At 42.3% G+C, this 16,578-nt stretch overlaps 1 pseudogene across 1 annotated transcript in view; it reads right to left on the bottom strand.

Moving 5' to 3' along the window:
• LOC149355250 (condensin-2 complex subunit G2-like) overlaps nucleotides 1-16,578 on the bottom strand; it is a 123,796-nt pseudogene that overhangs the window by 86,958 nt on the left and 20,260 nt on the right. The window contains exons 5-6 of the transcript XR_016289345.1: nucleotides 8,276-8,348; nucleotides 131-214 (exon numbers count right to left, since the gene is read on the bottom strand). The product of XR_016289345.1 is annotated as a condensin-2 complex subunit G2-like (transcript). The remainder of the gene's footprint in view (nucleotides 1-130; nucleotides 215-8,275; nucleotides 8,349-16,578) is intronic.

Here is a 16,578-nt window from a genome sequence, read left to right as displayed (position 1 = left end):
CTATCGTAATATTGCTTACGCAATAAAACAATACACATAACCAACGCATAATATGCTGTGACATACCCTTCATTGCAGTGCTACTAAGGATTGCATGACAACACTTGGCAAGAAAAAAAGTGTTGCTCACCTTGTATAAGTTTGTGTGGTGGGCAGTGGAAATATCTCCATTCACAGTCCAGTCCATTATCCTCTGCATGTTTTCTTCCAGGACCTGTCAGGGCACAAGGGCAGACGAGCATGAGAAGGCTGAGGAGGGAAACTACCAAGCACCACAGCAAGGTCGGTGCGGCAGCGAACCCCTGCCCGTGTTGCAACAACTGCGGCTGAGCAGAAACAGTGGAGCACATTTTGTCCGAATGCCCAGCGTATGCGGAGCAGCATGCACATCTTATGGAATCACTCACTCAAGTGCCTCTAAGATTCGAATGTGTATTGGGACCCTCAGCCTGCCATAGGCAGCAGAAACGTGCTGTGAACTTTTCATTTGATTAATTACATGCCACTGGTCTTCTAGACAAAGCTCTCATCTCACCGTTCCATACTCTCACTGCACATTTTCCATGCAGCGAACTTTGTCATCCCATCTCCTGCTCCCCCCTCTCATTCCATCTTTCTCTCCCTCAATCCCTCCCCCACGCAGAGTAGCAAGTCAGCGGATTTAAACCCTGGCCATGTTCTGCTTTTCAATTAAAGAGCTCCTCTCTCTCTCTCTAACCCTCTTAAAAAAACTAAGTGTTTACACGCTAAAACTGCACTGTGAGCTACGAGGAGCTATTTCTGTATTATTTTCACCCCTTGGAGTATTTCAATATTCACTGAGATCTCAATATGCCAATGTGCTCACATATCGCACTTAACGTTAACTAAAATGAGGCTGCCTAGGCTGGGTTCCAACCATTCTTTTTTTTTCCTCTAAGGGGGGACGAGGGTCTTAAAACTAACTATTTTATTTATGGCTAGAATCTCATGGAATTTTGCACACAGATATATTTTTCTCTTCCGATTCCAAATATGTAATCATAATTGAGCTGGCGGTCTTAGACCTTACAAAGTCTAGAATGTAATTAGGTAATTCCTTATGCAGCTTTAATGAACTTTCTCATTGCATTTTGTTGCTTTTATTTACATGAATTGATAGCCAGACAGTTCCCATACCCGATGACATTCTTCGTTTTTCTCTAAAGGCATGTCATCCTGATATACTATGTCGAGAGTAAAAGGTTCCAGTATTTTACACTGCAACTCGTTAAGCTAATTGTAAATTGCTATTTATATGTGGCCTAAACAAAAAAAGTAAGAATGTCATCGGGTATGAAAATTTGCTGGCTATCAATTCATGTAATTAAAGCAACAAAATGCAATGAGAAAGTTCATTAAAGCTGTGTAAGAAATTACCTAATTACACTCTAGAATTTAAGATAATTTTCAATCCAAGACCACCAGCTCAATTATGACTACATTTTTGAAATCAGAAGAGAAAAACACAAAACACATCTATGTGCAAAATTTCATCATTTCAGCCACAAATAAAAAGGTCAGTTTTAAGACCCTCGTCCCCCCTTAACTAACAGTATGCATGTGCACAGCTGGAAACAAACAATTGTGCCACTGCCTGCATAATTAAGTTCTCTGAATGGTACAGGTTTATGATTTTATGGGATTTAAAATCCCCAAGCAACCCAGGCTGTGCGAGGCGTCTTAGTGGAGGGCTCTGAATAATTTCGACCACCTGGGGTTCAACCACATGTGCTCACATCACACACTACACGGGCCTCTAGCATTTTGCCTGCCTCAAAATGTGACTGTCACAGCTGGGATCGAACCCGCGTCTTTCGGGCCAGCAGCTGAGCACCATAACCACTGAGCCACCGACGCAGCTCCTCTCAATGGCACAGTTCCAGATATACCAGACAGAAGCAAACATCCAAAGAAACCAAGGAGCAGAGGGGGTGTTTTTTTTTTATTTCGTGGTGTTGATTACTGGAAAATTAAGTGCTATTATGTTATGGCTTAGGAATGAGTGATAAGAGGGTGGCACTGGTGAACACTCTAAAGGTTTGGGTTACACTACACACAAAAATCCCCGAAAGCAGATGAGTGGACAGCGTAGCTCAGATTTTTAAATGTTTTGTGAAATGCCTATCTAGGCTTATATCCACGTCGTTAACATTATCAAATGCATACAGGTTGTGCTGCAACGCGTTTTTGACACGTGGGATTTTGACACCACTAGGGCTCAACGGTCGCAAGCAGTGGCCATTGAGTGATGATACGCAATCTTTCTAGAACATCTGCTAGTCTTTTAATGTGAAAGCATTCCTTGCCTCATGAGTGGCATGGAGAGGAGATGCGTCACCACCGGTAGTGGACAGATTGAACTGTCGATCATCCAGTAAGAGTGTAATCATGATTTGTAATGATTAATATTGACTGAATGGAAAGTTTAAATGACCAAATCACTAAATAAAATGATGAGATAAAAAATAAAATGAAAACCAATAAAATTTAAATAAAACAAATGAAATGAAATAAAGCAAAATAAAGAGAATTTAAAAAATGATTAATTACATTACTAAGCAACAACAGAGGCGATAGAACCCTAAATGCTTTCGCATTTCTGCACATAAGAGGACTTAAGTGCACCGAATTTTTTCCCAAAAATTCCAATTTTAATTTTATTTATTTCAGATACCTCAAGGGCCCTTTAGGTGGAGGGTTTTACATGAGGGTTGGGCTTATAATAAAGCTAATAGATGAGACACTCTATGGCTGACTTGAAATGCACCAGGTTTGTGTGGAAATGGCACCTGTGAAAAGACTGTTCAGTCCTGGGCTTTTTTGGAACAAAGGGAGTGAAGGTGGGTTGCGGTGCGAGCTTGGTGTGAATAGACGGCATTATCGTGGCCTGTACATGCTGCAAAATGATGAGTTGGTTGAATAGGAGAACTATGAGAAAAAACATATATTTTATGATAGAGGCACATTCTTCTGATCTTGCAGCACTTCTGAAGTTCAGCAATCCCACTTCATTCTTAAGGTCAGCAACATTGGCAGAGAATGAGTAATTTGAGTAGCCGAAATGAACTCAGCAGTTTTGAATGAGTTCAACAGCATTACTTCAGTTATGTTCAGCGAGGTCTCAGGTGCCAGACGCATAGTCTAACTTTGGTTAGACAAGTGTTTCGTTAGCTAGTAGTTTAACTGAGGGAGGAACTACATTTTGATTGGGTCAGAGGCAACCAAGAGCCCTCTTAGTGTTGTCAACTATGCACATGACATGAGCTGATCATGTCTGGTTAATACATAAATACTTAATGCAACCGAGGGATGATACAATGAATTCATTTAGAAGAGCATTTGGAGTCAGGTAATTTTGACGTCTATGGAAAAAAACGTGTCTCGTTAGTATTTAAGATCATCATCCATCTGCATCACCACTCAACCAGCATTAACAAATATAGGTTTGAACAGCATTAGTATCCACAGCATTGGTAATGGACTGAATAATAACACAAATCACTGGCAAATAATTGAACGTTCAAAAAAAATATTATTGGGCAAGTTGTTGATGCAAATCAATAAGAGGAGAGAGCCAAGCAGTGTGCCTTGTAGCACACCAGACAGTGTATTAGAGAGGAAGACTGATCGTTAGCTTCTACAAACTGCTGACTGTTAGTAATCAAATCCTTTATCCAATTGAAACCAATGGATTAGGGTTTAGTCGTGAAAGTCTACAAGTAAGCAGCATGCAGCATCAAATAGTAATACACTGTTAAAAGGTGAAAAAAAAAAGTAAAATTAAAATGTTATTCATAGCAATGCAACAATGGAGGTTGGTTGGCTGTACACAATTTCAACTTCATTGCATATGCGATTCTCGACCACTGACTTGCTTTTGGTCTTACAGGCTTAGCTTACAAGTTCTCAATGGCCATCTTTTAATGCTGCCAGAATGACAGCCATTTGCACAACTTTTGAGCAAGATATGGGCAGATCAAATGCCCATGGCAGGAGACTCAAATGCGCGGGCCCACAAGGCCTTTAGCCCAGCTCGTTGGCCCTACAGATGTCAGCCTTTATTCCAGATGTGCCGTGCCAAGAGCACCTTGCTTTCTTTTCCATCTGTATCCCACGTCCCTTTACCGCTGTCCACAATTTGAGACTGCCCAGTTGCGCACTATGTTTTGTGAGACACCAACTAGACATACTATGTGCTCTGTGTAGGAATTGAGGGGTAGTTTATTCCCAATTAGCACAAGACTATGCTGCGAGTCACAATCATAGTGGCACGAGGGACACCTTCCCCTCTCCCCTTCCAGCTACCATCCTGTGGGAGACATAAGTGTGTCAACATGGCCTGTGGTAAGACAAGTTTGAAGCCTCTGGACTTTAAAACGTGTTTTTCGGGGTGCCTTTCCTACTTCACAGTTACTAGGCTCTGCGAGCTGGTACAGATGCACAGCTGCTCCATAACTGCAAGCGCCACCTATGAAGCAAGCCAAACAAATTCCCCGTGTTCTGTTCCATGCAGAGCACAGTGCAGCTGCAATAAGCTGCTCCTGACATGAAAAACCCAGGGCTGAATAAAAAATGTGAACGGCTAGAAAGAAGCAGTCACATGTAGTTCCATCCACAGCTAATTGCATTTATGACATAAAATGCATGCGCCTCTGGACACGCCATTGCTAGGAAAAGCATGGTAAAGATAACAAGTGAAGTGATGTGCACTAAGTATTGAACACACCTTCTGCAAGAAAGCAGTTACTTTTGAGTCGTTTTTGTTTTTGCCAACCAACAGTGACCGAATGAAACATGATGTAAAGCAGCATGCCACAGATGGAACAAGTGCTGTGGCCTTGCTTTATATGCTATCCACACCTGACACATGAAGTAGATGCACTTTCTATGTACCTGACACAAGTCACCATCGCACTGTGTGCTGGACATCAAACTCTGCTATCTGTATTACGCCACTTCATCATTCACCAATGCTATCTTTGGTTGTGTGCTGCCAGCCCAAAAATTTCAACCGTCAAGTCTGACCATTGCTCATGGAAAGGTTCTAGACACAAACCAATAATTACTACACGTCCATTTGCACACTTTTAAGAGACCGGTGGTGTGCCTTTCTATGCAGTTCAGAAAGCAGGAGGCTGCACAGATTGAGCTCGTGACAAGAATTGAAGCTTGCTAGTGCATGCATGCCTTTCAATACTGGTTCAGAAGTGACAGTTATGTCTTTTCTGAAACTAGTTGTGATGTATGGCCCACAGACTGCCAAAAATACCACCAGTCACTTACACGCATCTTGACATTTAATATACATTTCTGCAGAAATGTTTAGTACCACATACTTCATAAATCAGTATCTTTACACCAATAATGCATCATGTGCATAAGACAGGAATCACTGAAGATAAGCGAGCCATACAGCCCTGCTAAGCACTTCTATGCTATCTTTATACATTTTAAGAGGGAACTAGGAATACAGTAGCTGACTGATCTTTCAGACTGCAATAATTCAGAATTGCACAGTATTTTGGACTTTGCTGAGGAACCATCACGCACCTCTAAAGAACATAAACATATTCCCGACCAATGTTTCGGACTTTGTGGAGTTCAAAAGTTTGACGTTTTGGACTAAAATAAATGGAAGAAGTACTGCAAAGAGCGAGTAGGCGTCTCTTTTGAGCCATTGGCACTACGTGAACTGGTCCTCACGGTACTGCACTGTGCCACTTGTTTCAGTGGTGCAACTTGGTGTCCTCTGCACGATGCCATTTGTTTCAGAAAGTTGCAGACATCGTGCAGGTTTACTTCAGGAAAAGTTCAGGAAAATTCAGCAGTTCCTCAGTGATTGGTGCAGAAATCGTGCAGATAGTGCAGCTGCAGTCACCATATGGAAGCAGACAATGGCTTGCACGTTGCGATTAACTGTGAAGAGACTCAAGTTATTCTACTCGCCAATGTGAATGGTGCCCCACTTGGGCCCGACTCGTACGGAACATCACTGGGGCCCTGTTAATTAGGGCTCCACCTGAGAACGCAGCGACGGAGGGAGGGGGACGGTGGCCCTTGCTGACACCTCTCGATGGACCCATAAAGTTCAGACCAATACAGTTACAACAATATTCAACACAGGGTATGTTAACTAAAAGGCAAACACATGCATGCAGCCTGATGCATGTTGCAGAAACCACGTAACATGTAACTCTGCGCACACACACCCGAGTTGTGTTCTATAAAAGTGAGTTTCACAACAACTGCCATGATATTGCATAGGGGATGGTTCACTGCAACGCTTCACTGTGATGTGCTGTTTGAAAAATTTTTGCACAGTTTGGGATGTTGGCGGCCATTGGGGTAGCCAGAACACAGCTGGCTGCACTTTGCGGGTGATGTCAAGGCTAGCAGACGACCAAGCTTGCACTCGACCATTCGTTTTGGAAGCAGCCAGTGCCAAGCTGCACTTGAACTGCTCGAACTGGCGCTACACACTCACAGCACCACCACAGAACTTCACAGAACTGGTGCAGCAAGTGCAGGCGAATCAACGGATCTTTCCACAGCCAACCAGTTCTTCGCTGCCTTGAAAGGTGCCATCTTGGATTTAAACAAAGAGTATGTCGGGACAAACAAAAGGAATGAAATGTAATAGGCACCTGGCTGCACCGCTATGCATAACAGGCTTAACTGAGTTGGTTCCTAGGGACAAAAGTTTAGATCGACTAGCTTGGACAGGCTTGGCAACTGTTCCTCACTGTTGCCACTTGAGCAAATGGCACAGCCTTCATTGCCATCGAGGTGGTCTATAAAGAAGAGTGTGCGAACCAGGGCACACAATCACAATAAAATTGGGGCAGCTGCAGCATCTGCCGCAGCTTAGACACCGTCGCTAGTGGTGCGGGGCAGATAGGAACATGGGGGTGCAGCCAGAGGCGCCTGCTTTCGCTCGCTTCTTCCTGTGGCTTCCCTCTCTCGGCTTCTGCGACCACCGAAGCCTATGGGGACAGACTGTTCTTGCTTTGTGCAGCGTGTGCAATGCGGTGCATCCACAGCCTGACCTGTAGCCGTGTCACACACTCTGGCACCGGTGACATGAGGGCATGACGAAAGCATGACTCTGGCGCAAATACAATTAATATTATCACTTGCAAATGGAACATGCGCAGCTAAATGTTCACAATTTTCAAAGCTAAGTTTTTTGCAGAAAATATATATCTTTTTTAACTGCACGGATTTTTCAGATGGTGCTATTAATCGGACCATCTTTTGGGTGCCGCAGAGGCCATAAAATCAGTCGGTGACTGCAGTATTCTATTGCCGGCAGCTCCCCGGCAGTGTCATAACTTTGCAACGCCTATATGCGCAGGAGTACACACACTTTTTTTTTTAACACATCTTTTTTTTTAACTACGAATTTCATTTTATACTGCGACATGCCTGTCCAACTGCCTCACAACTGCACACTGGCAAATACAGGTTTCCAACACTACTAGTGGTAGCTGGTGCTTGCTGCCTGATGGGAAAAGGCTACACACAGATCTGCCTGCAGCAGTAAAGCCCTTTCCCAGCAGTCCAACCAAAATACCAATGTCCAAGGCAGTGCATCAAAGAGGAAGGCTGGGTAGACTCCACAGGCATACAGCCTGTGGAGTGCACCGTCAATTTTTGCAGGGAAGAAGGAGCAGCAGCATGCAACAAATATGAAACTCTGAGACATTTACCTGAGAGGCCACATTCAATCGAATAGCCATTCAAACTTCGAATTATTCATCCAATTATTATTCAACTGCCATTTGAGATCCCTGTATTCATACACCTTCAATAAAATGCACTGATGCTAACTTTAAGCTAGCTTGGCACAGACAATGCACTGGCATGTGCAGTTTTAACATCCCGAAGCTGCATGCGGGCTACGACAGGCATCATAGTGTGGGGGTTTGGATTAATTCGACCACTTGGGGTTCTTTAACATGCATTGATATCGCACAGCCCATTCATGTTTTCAAGTTTTGCCTCCATCAAAACAAGGCCATTGCAGGTGGACTTTGACCCCACGATTTTGGGCTCACCAGCCAAACAGCAAAGTCATTAAACCAACACAGTTGGTCCTAAGAGAGGTCCATGGAGCATCTGGAGCATGATACGATGAGAATTTAGATGGAAATTTGAAGCACACCGTCACAAAGTGAGGGAGAATGAAAGACAACAACAGCTAAGGGTTTTGTACAATCTGCAATTTTGAAAGCAACCAAGCAAGGCATCTCACCGTAGCCTGTCTCTTGCCAGCCACCGCTTTCCACGCAGTTACGTAGATGTGAGCCAGAGCTACTACATGAGCCCTGAAACAAATATTTGATCAGATATATATTACAAGGGTGCTGGACAGTGCTAGTCTGACCACACATATGCACATTCAATAATGCTAAAAAAGTCACGTCACAGGAATTAAGATTCATGCACACAGGTAAAATGAAGAAATTTCTGAATTTTTCGGCCCACTATACTTTCAATATGCATTCAAGCCACATTAGATCAACGAGCATTTTCAAACCTTTTTGTTGTGGTCTGTTCCAGTTCAGAAATGCCAACAAAGGAGTCATCGTCATTTACTACTACGCTCTCAAGAAATTACTGCAGAGAACAAACTTTTCAAGCTTCACTCTGACTGGCCATCCTCTGGATAACCCAGCTGCATGGTGTCAGGTGGCAAGCTGCTGACCCATAACACGTTACTTTCTTATGCACAGCAGTAAGCAGGGTTCCCAGATTAAACTATTTTCTTCCAAACTGGCTACTTTTCGGACCCCTTGGCTACAAAAAAAAATGAACTTCATCATTTTCTGGCTAGATTCCAAACCTACTTCAAGACCACTTTATAGAAACACACTTCCATGATCTCGCTGCTCTGTCTTTCTGCCTATGGCTTTGCATGCCCTTGGCAAATCTGTCACCACAGTAGACCAGTTAAAGCAGTAAATAATAGCAACACAATGTCAAGATAACTTAATTTCCACCAGCCCTGTCGTCGAGATATGACCTGTAGTCAGGTTTTAAATAATAAAGAATACTTCTCGCTGCTGGGATTCTTTAGTGCATAATGGGGCTTTTTTTTGCAAGTGTCTAGGTGCCCTACATTGGCCTACACTGATGGACTTAAATTCGGCATTAAAGCATGCTTCAAAGTTGTCCTTCAGGGCTCAGTGAAACTGCCTGCATCCCCAATGTGCTTCTTGTCCGACTTGTCCTCTGCTTTTTCAGTAGGCAAGCGCTCAAAGCACATCAGCTGGTGACTGGTGGCACATGCCGGCACAATACATTTCTATGGTGCTCTGGAGTACTCGACATGATCTGGCTACCAGTAGGTTTCCCTTGGTTAGCCCTGGCCTTAGCATATGCAAAAGTGGAAAAAAAAAGAGGGAAAGAAACAAAAAGGAACAAAACACCAGCTTTAAAATGCTCTTCTAATCACAGAGCAAAACCAGCATGAAACAGGCTAACACAGGATTTCAAGAATCTCACTCAAAGACAGCAAAATCTACCTAGATTCACTGTCCTCGGTGATTAACTCATTTACTTTGTCATGAAGAAATGCGAATTCTCTGACTAAATATCATCCTAGAAAACTTTCTGGCCCATTCAGGGGAACACAAATGCATTACTTCACTTGCAACTGTCTTTGACAATTGCTTCACACGCTTCCCGGGGACACTTAAAATCTCTCATTTTCACTAACATTTTCTTTTGAGCACTGAAAATATTTTCCACATTAAATTACCACAATCCACTGTATTACTCTCCTCTCTGAAAGAAAAACTACACTAGCTTTTTGCTCTTGGCACCTTTCTGGGGCAACTTTTCACATTTGGGTTGCAGGCTGCCTACTTTTTGGCCACTTTAAAGTTTTTCTGAAGACTAAATCTTCAGCCTGGCAACCCTGGCAGAAAGCAGAGAATGCCAATTCCAATAATAAAACCAGACACAACAAAAAAAGGAAAAATGTTGCAGTCTCTAATGGTAGGTCATAACACTGAGCATCCCATACTCTACCCTTTTCACTTCAATGTCTGAGTGGTAACAATAACTGGCATCTGTAGCCACTTGGCCAATAAGGGAGGATTTATTGCAGAGAAAGCTGCACCAGATTGGCTACACAAAGACTCAGACCTGCAATGAGCAATGAATGCGCACAACTAGCTAGCCCTGTTCTTGCCCTGTTCATCATCATCATCCCGGTCCTGATCTCGCTCAGATTTCCAAGCAGCTAGAGGCAATTGCCGGAGACATAAAAAGCATCAAAGAGGAACGACTAGCATCAATTGAAGCTAAATTGGAAAACGTGGCTGCCCTTGACAAAAAAATATTGGACTGCATAGACCAGGTCGCCAACATGCAAAAAGTTGTTGCCTCGCTTGAACTAAAGCTTGATGACTTGGAAAACCGATCGAGGCAGAGTAACCTTTTAGTATACGGCATTACAGAAGACCCTGATGAAAACAGTGAGTCCTTAGAACAGATTTTTAATGAAGACATTGCTAAGGATATCCTTAAAATTCAACCTGTCACCATTGAACGCATACATAGGTTGATAAAGCCTTCAGCTGAAAAAACCAGGCCTGTAATACTAAAACTTCTTGACTATCGCAAAAAGACTCTTGTGCTAAAAAACTGTAGTAAACTCAAAGGTAGTGAGTATGCGACCAGTGAAGATTTTTCAGCCCGAGTACGCGACGTAAGGAAAAAGTTGTGGACTAGTGCGAAAGCAATGAAAGATTCCGGGGCAAAGGTTGCACTAGTGTTCGACAAAATACGCATAAACAGTGAAATGTTCCAATGGGATGAAGAAAACAACTGCCGAGTACCCGAAAAGACACAGACAAACGCGACAACTAACTCGTGTCCCGAGACAAACACGAGTACAAGCCAAAAAAACGAACATGGCAAAGCACCAAACCTACGCCCCCGTCATCCCACAAAACGAAACAGATAACTTTTGCAAATGTAAATGCGCGAAGTATTCTTAATAAACTTGAGTCACTAGAATCTCTTCTTATCGGCCTCGAACCTGACTTCATAGCGATCACAGAAACTTGGCTCACTGGCGATATCAGTGACAAAGAAATTGCCCCACCAAACTACGCTATCGTGCGCAAAGACAGGTTAACACGTAGAGGAGGTGTGGCTATACTAATAAACAAAAAAATTCCCTTCGCAATCTTACCAGAAGTTGAGGGTGTCGAGGCACTCTTTTGTAAGTTGTTATTTGGAACGAACACTGTCACTGTAGGTTGTGTTTGCCACAGTCCTTCGGCAGATCAGCCTGCATTGGTCTCGCTGTATGAATATATGCAACAACATGTTCAAAAATCCAGACTGATCCTTCTTGGGGACTTTAACCTACCAGACATAGATTGGCAAAGAATGTCGTACCGCTCCCCGTGTTCTGAAACTCTTTTTGATATTATGCTTAGTTTTGACCTGTTCCAAGTTATCAACGAGCCCACACGTGTTCAAGGTAGTGCATCTAACATTCTTGACCTCATCTTCCTCAGCAATCACTTTGCGATCGATCAAACCAACTTAGCAGTCCGCGATGGCATATCAGATCATAAGCTAACATTGTGCACCACACCCATTCAAGCAACAGCAGCTCGTACTATCTCGAAAACTACTTACCCAGACTTCACAAACGCTGATGATTCAAGCATACTTAATTACCTAATTTCGGAGTACGAATCGTTTGAAGAACTCGCTAATTACCAAGGTACAAATATAGATACGCTGTGGGGAAGCTTCAAGGCCATTGTATCGCACTGCATCAAAAACTTTGTACCATTGAAGACCAAACGAACAAATACACGTAATCCCTGGATAACACGCGATATCATTCATGGGAAACGCAAAGTAAAACGACTAAGGAAATCACTAAAATCAAAAAATGACACTCAGGTAAAACATAAGCTCACGAACGCCATCCGTGAAATGAAAGCAAAAATTAAGGCAGCGAAAACAAACTACTTCTCAGTTATGCTACCTAATTTTTTAAAACACTCCCCGGGAAAATTTTGGAAATATCTCAGCCCCAAAACACAAAAAGACACCTTCAACTGGCAAGGACAAAATCAAAACTTTGCAAATTCCTTAAATACATACTTCCAGTCTGTGTTCACAGATGACGATGGCCGCACACCGGAGAGTATTCACCGCAATCAAACACCGCTAGACATGCCAACAATAACTGAGACAGGCGTGCTCAACCTACTATTATCAATAGATACAAATAAAGCAAATGGTCCTGATAATATTCCAAACACTTTTTTGCAAAGATATGCCGAAGTCAACGCGAAATATTTACATTTAATGTTCAATAAATCTTTATCAACCTGTAGTCTAGCTAATGAATGGAAAATAGCGAAAGTTATTCCTATACACAAAACAGGAGGCAAAGATGACGTTTCAAATTACAGACCAATATCACTAACGTGCACGGTAGGAAAATTATTGGAACACATTATACTAAAGCATATCACCAGTTATGTTGAGCAAGAAAACATTTTATCGCCTGTTCAACATGGATTTCGAAGGGGACTTTCAACTATCACCCAATTACTCGAACTAACACATGATTTGTTCCAGAGCATTGATAACCAAAAGCAAGTTGACTTGATTGCACTTGATTTCTCTAAGGCGTTTCACAGAGTAAGCCATAAAAAACTAATTAGCAAACTTAGATCAACTTTAGGTAACGGCCCTATTATCAACTGGATCGAGGACTACTTAACTAACCGATCTCAGTATGTTGTAGTTAACAATGAAATTTCTTCTACTGCGCTCGTTACGTCGGGAGTACCCCAAGGGTGCGTCCTTGCTCCACTTTTATTTCTTATCTTCATTAATGATCTGCCCTCTAACATAAAAGTTAAAATTAAACTTTTTGCCGATGACTGCATCCTTTACAACGAAATTAACTCTGTAAATGACCATGATGATTTAAACAGCGCCCTTCATGAAGTGGTAATATGGTGTCACAAATGGCAAATGGAATTGAACATTAAAAAAACAGCCTTCCTATGTGTAACCCGTAAAAAACAAAGGTCCGAATATGTGTACAGCATCAATAACATATCGCTCACCCGAGTTCATGAACACAAATACCTTGGATTAATCATTTCACATGATCTAAGATGGGAATCACATATTAACAGTATTGTATCATCTGCTTTAAAACGATTGTTCTTCCTTAGAAGACGGCTTCGAGAAGCGCCACCGGAGACCAAACTGTTAGCATATAACACATTTATACGATCAGTTCTCGAATATGGAAACACGATTTGGTTTCCCTACACAGAACAGCTCATTAACAAACTAGAAGGAGTGCAGAGAAAGGCAATTAGATTTATCTTTAACAAATACAGGACCAGTGATTCACCATCCCAACTACTAAATCAAGCATGTATTCTTACTTTACAGAAACGCGCCAGACTAGCACGACTAAAATTATTGTTCCAATTAGTTCATAACTCGTTAAACATAGATACTTCGTTATATATATCTGTAGATGAATCGAGACCATCCCGGCATAAGCACCCATTAACCCTTAGAGAGTACGCATTCCGAAACGACTGTTTCAGATATTCATTTTTTCCGCTTGCCATAAAAGAATGGAATAGTTTGAACCCCTCTATCACTACTAATACATCTTTGCAGAAATTTGTAACTCTGGTAATTTGTAACTCTGTAACTCTGGCCATCCCGGCATAAGCACCCATTAACCTTTAGAGAGTACGCATTCCGAACCGACTGTTTCAGATATTCATTTTTTCCGCTTGCCATAAAAGAATGGAATAGTTTGAACCCCTCTATCACTACTAATACATCTTTGCAGAAATTTGTAACTCTGGTAGAAGAACAGTTGCGCGATAATTAAATAGATAAATAAATCATAATTATACAAGTCCAACAGACCACTCGTATCACTGCATATAACAGCATCTGTATGAACATACTACTTACAATGTATAAAATTGCACCCTTTTCTGTGAAATATACTCTTTCGTTATGTGTTTTATTTTCTGTTATCTGTGTTTTTTTCCCATACTCATGTAATTACTTGCAAACAACAGTGTTTTTAATGTATACCATTCCATTTGTATTCGCTTTTACTATGTGCCCATCCTGTAAAAATCCCAATGGGATTGACAGTATCTGAAATAAATAAATAAAAATCAGCCTGACTACACCCACTGCAGGGCAAAGGCTTCTCCCATGTCTCTCCAATTAACCCTGTCCTTTGCTAGTTGCCGCCACTGTATCCCCGCAAACTTCTTAATCTCATCCGCCCACCTAACTTTCTGCCGTCCCCTACTAAGTTTGCTTTCTCTTGGAATCCACTCCGTTACCCTTAAGGACCAGCGGTTATCTTTCCTTCGCATTACATGCCCTGCCCAAGCCCACTTCTTCCTCTTGATTTCAACTAGGATGTCATTAACCCGCGTTTGTTCCCTCACCCACTCCGCCCTCTTCCGATCTCTTAACGTTACACCTATCATTTTCCTTTCCATAGCTCGCTGTGTTGTTCTTAACTTAAGCTGAACCCTCTTTGTTAGCCTCCACGTTTCTGCCCCATAGGTGAGTACCGGTAGGATACAGCTGTTATATACTTTTCTGTTCATGGATATTGGTAAGCTACCATTCATGACCTGAGAGAACCTGCCATACGCGCTCCACCCCATTCTTATTCTTCTAGTTATTTCCCTCTCATGATCCGGATCTGCGGTCACTACCTGCCCTAAGTAGACATATTCTGTTACTACTTCTAGCACCTCGCTACCAATTGCGAACTGCTGTTCCCTTGCAAGGCTATTGAACATTACTTTGGTTTTCTGCATGTTAATTCTTAGCCCCACCGTTCTACTCTGCCTGTCTAGCTGATTGATCATGCTTTGCAGTTCTTGTCCTGAGTGGCTTAGCAAGGCAATGTCATCAGCGAATCGCAAATTACTCAGGTATTCTCCATTAACTCTTATCCCCAACTCTTCCCATTCCAGTCCCCGGAATACCTCTTGTAAGCAGGCAGTGAAGAGCATTGGCGAGATCGTGTCTCCCTGCCTGACACCTTTCCGTATTGGAATTTTATTGCTGACTTTATCGAGAACTATAGTAGCTGTGCAATCGTTATAAATATCTTCCAATATTTTCACATAGCACTCTTCCACACCCTGATTCCGCAATGCCTGCATGACAGCTGAGGTTTCCACTGAGTCGAATGCTTTCTCGTAATCAATGAAGGCTATATATAGGGGTTGGTTATATTCTGCGCATTTCTCTATCACCTGATTGATAGTGTGAATGTGGTCTATTGTCGAGTATCCTTTACGAAAGCCTGCCTGATCATTTGGTTGACTAAAGTCCAAGGTTGTCCTGATTCTATTAGCGATTACCTTAGTAAATACCTTGTAGGCAACGGACAATAAGCTGATCGGTCTGTAATTCTTCAAGTCCTTGATGTCTCCTTTCTTATGAATTAAGATAATGTTAGCGTTCTTCCAAGCTTCTGGTACTCTCGAGGTCACAAGGCATTGCGTATACAGGGTGGCTAGTTTTTGTAGCACAATCTCTCCTCCGTCCTTCAGCAAATCTGCTGTTACCTGATCCTCACCAGCTGCTTTCCCTCTTTGCGTTGCTCCTAAGGCTTTCTTTACTTCCTCCTTCGTTACTGGCGGGATGTCCCATTGCTGTGCTCGACTGCCTCCCTCAGTAACTTGATGATTACATTCGCTACTGTATAGATTTGTGTAGAACTCTTCGGCTAATTCAACTATCTTATCCATATTGCTGATGACATTGCCCTGTTTGTCTTTTAGCGCATACATCTGGTTTTTACCTATGCCCAGTTTTCTCCTTACTGATTTTAGGCTACCTCCATTCCTTAGAGCATGCTCGATTTTCTCCACGTTAAACTTTCTTATGTCGGCTACCTTGCGCTTATTTATTAACTTAGATAGCTCTGCTAGTTCTATCCTGTCTGTGGAGTTAGACGTCCTCATGCTTTGACGTTTCTTAATCAGATCTTTAGTCTCCTGAGATAGCTTGTTGGTATCCTGTCGAACCATCTTACCACCTACTTCTGCGGTGCACTCTGTAACGATAGCTGTTAAGATTATCATTCATTGTTTCAACACTACGGTCGTCTTCTTCAGTTAAAGCGGAAAATCTGTTTTGCAGTGACATTCTGAATTCCTCTACCTTCCCTATTAATGCTAACTCGTTAATAGCCTTTCGATTCACCAGTTTCCTCCGTTCCCTCTTCAAATCTAAGCTAATATGAGACCTTACCATTCTGTGGTCGCTGCAACGGACCTTACCGAGGACATCCACATCCTCTACGATGCCAGGGTGTGCACACAGTATGAAGTCTATTTCATTTTTAGTCTCACCACTGGGGCTCTTCCACGTCCACTTCCTGTTTGCTCGTTTACGGAAGAAGGTATTCATAATCCGTAAATTATTTCTATCTGCGAACTCTACTAATAACTCTCCCCTACTGTTCCTAGAACCTATGCCATAGTCACC

Source organism: Amblyomma mixtum, chromosome 3, assembly GCF_055824585.1.
Source record: "Amblyomma mixtum isolate Tamu chromosome 3, ASM5582458v1, whole genome shotgun sequence".
Taxonomy (NCBI): domain Eukaryota; kingdom Metazoa; phylum Arthropoda; class Arachnida; order Ixodida; family Ixodidae; genus Amblyomma; species Amblyomma mixtum.
This window is presented reverse-complemented; position numbering and strand designations above follow the sequence as displayed.